The sequence below is a fragment of the Acartia tonsa genome, chromosome 7 (assembly GCF_053477335.1).
Source record: "Acartia tonsa isolate MP-2025a chromosome 7, ASM5347733v1, whole genome shotgun sequence".
NCBI lineage: Eukaryota > Metazoa > Arthropoda > Copepoda > Calanoida > Acartiidae > Acartia > Acartia tonsa.
The window spans coordinates 5162221-5169012 of record NC_137266.1 but is presented as its reverse complement, the minus strand read 5'-3'; the positions used below and the strand labels follow the sequence as shown (position 1 = coordinate 5169012).

General features: G+C 34.0%; 1 long non-coding RNA gene across 1 annotated transcript; it reads left to right on the top strand.

Moving 5' to 3' along the window:
• Positions 1–2042: 2042 nt before the first annotated feature.
• On the top strand, positions 2043–3468 carry LOC145324069 (uncharacterized). Its single transcript, XR_013881180.1, has 2 exons — positions 2043–2471; positions 2665–3468. It is a non-coding gene; the product is annotated as an uncharacterized LOC145324069 (long non-coding RNA).
• Positions 3469–6792: the final 3324 nt, after the last annotated feature.

The following is a 6792-nucleotide window of genomic DNA, read 5'->3' as shown; positions in this document are numbered from 1 at the left end:
GTAGTTATAGTCAACTCAGTCCAGAGCCAGGTTGTAGTTATAGTCAACTCAGTGAGCAACCTAACCAAATTAGGTTGCAGCAAATGTTGAACAGAACAAATACACATTTGCCCGATTTCGGCCAGCGTGGTGAGGCTCGGACAAGAAGAGATGCCAACAAACGAGTAAAGGCCAACATGAAGAAGCAAAGATTGTGGGAACAGGGAATCAGGCCTGAAGATGCTGAGTTAGAGAAGAAGAAAAGATCAAGCTCCAGACCACCACAGAGAGCAAGTTCTCAACAATGTGCTCAGAACATAAGCAATTACGGTATCTTTGGCAGCTACATTGATTCGGGAAAGGGGTGTATATTCTGCACAAGAAATATTGTTTGTCCACGGCTAAAAATTTTTAAAATTTACAAATGTTTTCAGTTTTCTTAATTATTACCTTTTTTTCTTTCCTCCATCTATTTATATTTAATGAAATATAATATACATCCCTGCACAGAATTGGAAAAAATATTACACATCCGAACCATGTAGAACATACATCCCTGGCAGAATGGAGACAAGTATTATTCGTCGGAACTTTCATCTGAAAACGAAGTACAAGACGAAGAACAAGACGAAGAACAAGACGAAGACCTGATAGGTCCCAGTCAATCCCAATAATTCCAGGACTTTACGTATATATATATTTATATGTAATTTTTTTTATATTTCATAAGTTTCATCTTCAACTTTTTTTTATAATATCTAGAAAGGAGTAGTTTCCCAAAATGCATTTGAAGTTAATTTAGTGAACCGTATATTTGAACCTGTTTAAATGTGTTTAAACTCTATTTATATGGCATAAATTTGAAGAAAGTTAAATTTTCTACCACGTACTTTTACCATCTTAACAAAGAAAAATATGCAATTCACAAAATTAAGTTCAAATGCATTTTGTGAAACTACCCCTTTCCACCAATTAAGTTTAATGAGCTTAAAGTTAAGAGCTTAAACTGAAAATTTTTTGTTGTATAATCTGTCGCATTTTTTGTAATTCAGTATATAGCAGTTGTAGTTTACCCCCTAAACTAAGGAAAAAAACTATTCACAACTAGCTTTTGTTAATTTTATATATTTGTTTAATTTTGTATATAAATATTATATATAACAGTTATCGTAGGGAATGTTTTAATTAATAGGGTGGTAGATTTCCATGGTAAAATCCGTAAGGTTTATGTGCTGTAATTAAAAAAGAGAACGTTTCAAATTTGTATTAACTTTTTGTAAATGAAATTTGTCTATATACTTGTTTACAATATAAGATATACCAATATGTGATCTTGCTGGACCCTATTATATTAAAATTCCCTACGTCAGTTTTTTGGACATTTATTCATGAAAATTTAATTACCAGTGATAATTTGTTTCTTTTCAAATTTAATATAGAATGTCCGACATGTCAGCCGCAGCAGCCGACTTAGAGAGAGACGAACAGCACGAAGAACAGAAGCCGGAAACCACAAGTGGGTGAGTAATATTTTAATATGTATAAAACGAAGTAGAATGATGTCTGTCTGTCTGTCTGTCCGTCCGTCCGTCCCTAGCTATATTTTGGTAACCATTCATCGAATCGGATTCGACAATCCATCACAACATAATTACATAAATACATATTACATATTTTTTGGTAATTACTTCTTTGGGCAAAGGTCCGATTACCTGGGATATATAATATATATTTATATATTTCAGTGATAGCGAAAAAGAGAAGAACGAAATGAGTGTGTCTGAGCCTGAGCTGCCTGCTAAGCTGGCTGACCTGCCTGATAGCCCTCCTAAATCTTCTGATACAGAAGATTTGAACCTAACTTTGGATTGCACTACGTAAGTTTATTTATTTTTGTTACCATTCTATTTCTGTTCGGAAGGTGGTAGTAGCCGGATTGAAAAGAGTAGGATAAACATTATTGTTATGGCGAATAATTATAGTTTCATTCAGGGGTGTACATTACGCACAAGATTTATTTTGTTCCCGTGGTACAAAATTTTGTATTTTTTTCCCACCTATTTTTATCTCACCAAGTAGGGACGGAAATGGAGAAATATTGAAAGAACTAAAATTTTTGGTCCTACCACACATATTTTAGTTATTTTCCCCCCACCACCTGAACAGGGGATCCCATATAGGATATACACCCCTGATATTTCAAATTAGCAGCTACGCTAAACCCTCTAATATGAAGTATATCTCTTAAAGTTTCTTTTGCCACTCCCTTCCCTTGCCGGTACCTATGAGAAGAACCCGATCTGTTCAGTGGTTATCGAGATCCTTCGGTACATAAACACGGACATCCTGTTACTTTAGTATTATTTTTTTTTATTTTTCAGGGACGACGATGGATGGGAGACAATGCAGAAAATAAAACAAGACCTTGGGGCAGCAAAGCAAAAAATTGCTTCTTTGGAAGAGGAGATCGCTTGTTTGGAAACACAAACAAAGTAAGAAATTTTTTTCACTTATTTTTTTCTATTTAATCCGGGCGACTGTGTTGTAAATGATTTTTCGGTACAGACAAATTCACCTTTATATATTACAAAACTAGCAAGTATGCCTCTAGGGGTAAGGTGGGAGGGGTAAATGTGGACCAAAAAAAAGTTTACTATTTAATTATAATATGATTGCTTAATTCAGGGAGCAATCCAAGAGATGTCCGGCACAAAAGGATGACCAGAAGGTCGGACAAGCCTCTGTTATGGAAGGAGAAGCAAAGTAAGATATCCTATTATATAAAGTAGTAAGCGTTTTTTGTCTGTCCCGAAGGATCTCGCTAACCGCTAAACCGATATTGTTCTCCTTTAAAGTGAAGCTTCTTATAGGTCCTGGAAAGGTTTTAAACTATTTTTGTGGAGGGTGTCTTCACCCCCTCCCCCAAAAAATATTTTTACTCTTCTGAAACTCAAATTTAAAATGGGAAGATGTTGATTTTTCCCCTTCCAACCTTAAGTGCCCCTAGAGGTTTCTAGGGGCGTAGCCACTAGTTTCTTTTAATATTCTTTTTTCATACTTTATCCGGGCGACTGTGTTGTAAATGATTTTTCGGTACAGACAAATTCACCTTTATATATTACAAAACTAGCAAGTATGCCTCTAGGGGTAAGGTGGGAGTGGTAAATGTGGACCATAAAAAGTTTACTATTTAATTATAATATGATTGCTTAATTCAGGGAGCAATCCGAGAGATGTCCAGCACAAAAGGATGACCAGAAGGTCGGACAAGACTCTGTTATGGAAGGAGAAGCAAAGTAAGATATTTCTTTTAATATTATTTTTTCATACTTTATCCGGGCGACAGTGTTGTAAATGATTTTTCTGTAAAGACAAATTCAACGTGTTCCTTTATTTATTAAAAGCGAGTACTAGCAAGTACGCCTCTAGCTGGGTAAGGTGGAAGGGGTAAATGTGGAACCAAAAAGTTAACTACTTAATTTAAATAGATTATTATATATATATTGTTTAATTCAGGAACAAAACAGCTGGCTCTCCAGAAAATTCGGATGACAACGAGGTTAAGGAAATCACTGTTATGGAAACACCAGCAAAGTAAGATTTTTTTAAAATTGTTTTTACTACTTTATCCTGGCGATAGTGTTGTAAATGATTTTTCTGTAAAGACAAATTCAACGTGTTCCTTTATTTATTAAAAGCAAGTACTAGCAAGTACGCCTCTAGCTGGGTAAGGTGGAAGGGGTAAATGTGGAACCAAAAAGTTAACTACTTAATTTAAATAGATTATTATATATATATTGTTTAATTCAGGAACAAAACAGCTGGCTCTCCAGAAAATTCGGATGAGAACGAGGTTAAGGAAGTCACTGTTATGGAAACACCAGCAAAGTAAGATTTTTTTAAAATTGTTTTTACTACTTTATCCTGGCGACAGTGTTGTAAATGATTTTTCTGTAAAGACAAATTCAACGTGTTCCTTTATTTATTAAAAGCAAGTACTAGCAAGTACGCCTCTAGCTGGGTAAGGTGGAAGGGGTAAATGTGGAACCAAAAAGTTAACTACTTAATTTAAATAGATTATTATATATATATTGTTTAATTCAGGAACAAAACAGCTGGCTCTCCAGAAAATTCGGATGAGAACGAGGTTAAGGAAGTCACTGTTATGGAAACACCAGCAAAGTAAGATTTTTTTAAAATTGTTTTTACTACTTTATCCTGGCGACAGTGTTGTAAATGATTTTTCTGTAAAGACAAATTCAACGTGTTCCTTTATTTATTAAAAGCAAGTACTAGCAAGTACGCCTCTAGCTGGGTAAGGTGGAAGGGGTAAATGTGGAACCAAAAAGTTAACTACTTAATTTAAATAGATTATTATATATATATTGTTTAATTCAGGAACAAAACAGCTGGCTCTCCAGAAAATTCGGATGAGAACGAGGTTAAGGAAGTCACTGTTATGGAAACACCAGCAAAGTAAGATTTTTTTAAAATTGTTTTTACTACTTTATCCTGGCGACAGTGTTGTAAATGATTTTTCTGTAAAGACAAATTCAACGTGTTCCTTTATTTATTAAAAGCAAGTACTAGCAAGTACGCCTCTAGCTGGGTAAGGTGGAAGGGGTAAATGTGGAACCAAAAAGTTAACTACTTAATTTAAATAGATTATTATATATATATTGTTTAATTCAGGAACAAAACAGCTGGCTCTCCAGAAAATTCGGATGAGAACGAGGTTAAGGAAGTCACTGTTATGGAAACACCAGCAAAGTAAGATTTTTTTAAAATTGTTTTTACTACTTTATCCTGGCGACTGTGTTGTAAATGATTTTTCTGTACGCTAAACCCTCTAATATGAAGTATATCCTTAAAGTTTCTTTTGCCACTCCCTTCCCTTGCCGGTACCTATGAGAAGAACCCGATCGGTTCAGCGGTTAGCAAGATCCTTCGCTACATACAAACAAAAATCGTTTTACTTTGTAGTATAGATTGTTTAATTTCAGGATGGAAAACAAACCGGATTTTGATATAATTTATGAGAACATAAAGAATCCAGGACCAAAAAGCCCAGGTATAGTACAATATTTATACTAGCGACTGTGCCCAAAGCATATAGTGAAACATTTCTGTACTAGGCACTAAGAAAATGCCGTAATACATTGTATTATTACACTAGGTTAGGTTAGGTTAGGTTAGGTTAGGTTAGGTTAGGTTAGGTTAGGTTAGGTTAGGTTAGGTTAGGTTAGGTTAGGTTAGGCTAGGCTAGGCTAGGCTAGGCTAGGTTAGGCTAAAACTAGAAATATTACTCTTTCTATTAATACACTAGGTTAGGTTAGGTTAGGCTAGAAAAAAAAACTATTGTAAAATTGAACTATTTTTTTGTACAAAAAAATAATTTTAAAAAATATTTTAATTTCAGTGTATCGAGTGTCAGATGATGAGCAGGAGATGTTTGAACCACCCCCTCCTACAATCCCGCCAGCATCAAAACTGAGTAGGCGCAAAAGAACTGCAACACCGGGGAAAATCAAGACCTGCGCCCATGGACGCAGTCCCCGAAGCGAGCTGTCAACGAACACAAGACTCATCGAATGCACCTATTTGTGTGCAGACTGCCGCGTCTTCTTTCACAAGAGGCAAAAGGAAAGAAAAGAAGGACAAAAGTAAGCTGATGTATAATAGTCCTTCCAGTCAGATCATATATAAACTATTTGTGATAAAAAAGTGATATATATCAAGATATCTTGAGTCAAAAATATGTTTAACCACCTTTAATTTGTACTTACATTAATCTATATGACAGTTTTGACAGTTTTGTTCTGACGATGAGAATATTCATATAATATTATATTTGAAACCGCTATTCCTATATAGCAAATTTTTGAAAATTTTATAATGGAAAGTAACTTCGTAATATATTTTTCTTGTGTATAAAAATGTTCTAGTATAAAGTACAATTAGAATCCAGATCTCAGCTTAAAACCTATGTATATTTGTGTTAATTTCTCAGCTTAAACCGATTAAACATGCAGTTATAGTATCTGAATAAAACTATGTAATATTTGGTCATTTAAACCACGTCTAGAATTAGACTAATTAAGAAAATTTCTGTGAATATATACCTATATAGTAGCGCGCTATCGTACCTATGTAAATCATTATGTAAAAAAATATGTTTAAGTGTTTCAATCAATAAAGATAAAAATGAAAACAATTTTTTTTTATTTTTGCGATTTGTGTACAAGCGATGTTTTTCTATAATTAAGGTCGTTTTTTACCACTTTCTCGTGATTTTTACCACCCGTTTTTACCACAATTTTTGGTAAATTTTTACCATATTTACCCTATTTCTGGTAAAATTTTACCAATTTAGGGCAAAAATATTACCAGGTGTTGAACAGTTTTACCACTTTTTCGGTAAAATCTTACAGAAATTTGCGGTAAATTTTACCAAAAAAGTGGTAAAAATTGGTCAAAATCTGGTATAAATTTGCGTCCTAAAATGGTAATATTTTACCGGAAATCTGGTAAAATTTTACCGATAATTGTGGTAAAAATCGATGGTAAAAAGCGTCTCGCTATACCACAAAAAGTGTTTTTACCACGGTTACGGTAAAATTTTACCACCTTTTAAATCGTATAGGCTGGTAAAATTTTACCATAAAAGTGGTAAAAACTAGGTTTTTTTATGGTATTAATTCCGTCCTGGGTATACAGGATTTTAAATCTATGGGAAAATTTCAACAAAAATTCAAGACGACTTTCTTCCTCAACAGTCTCGAACATACAGACGGACATTTACATTTCAAATTG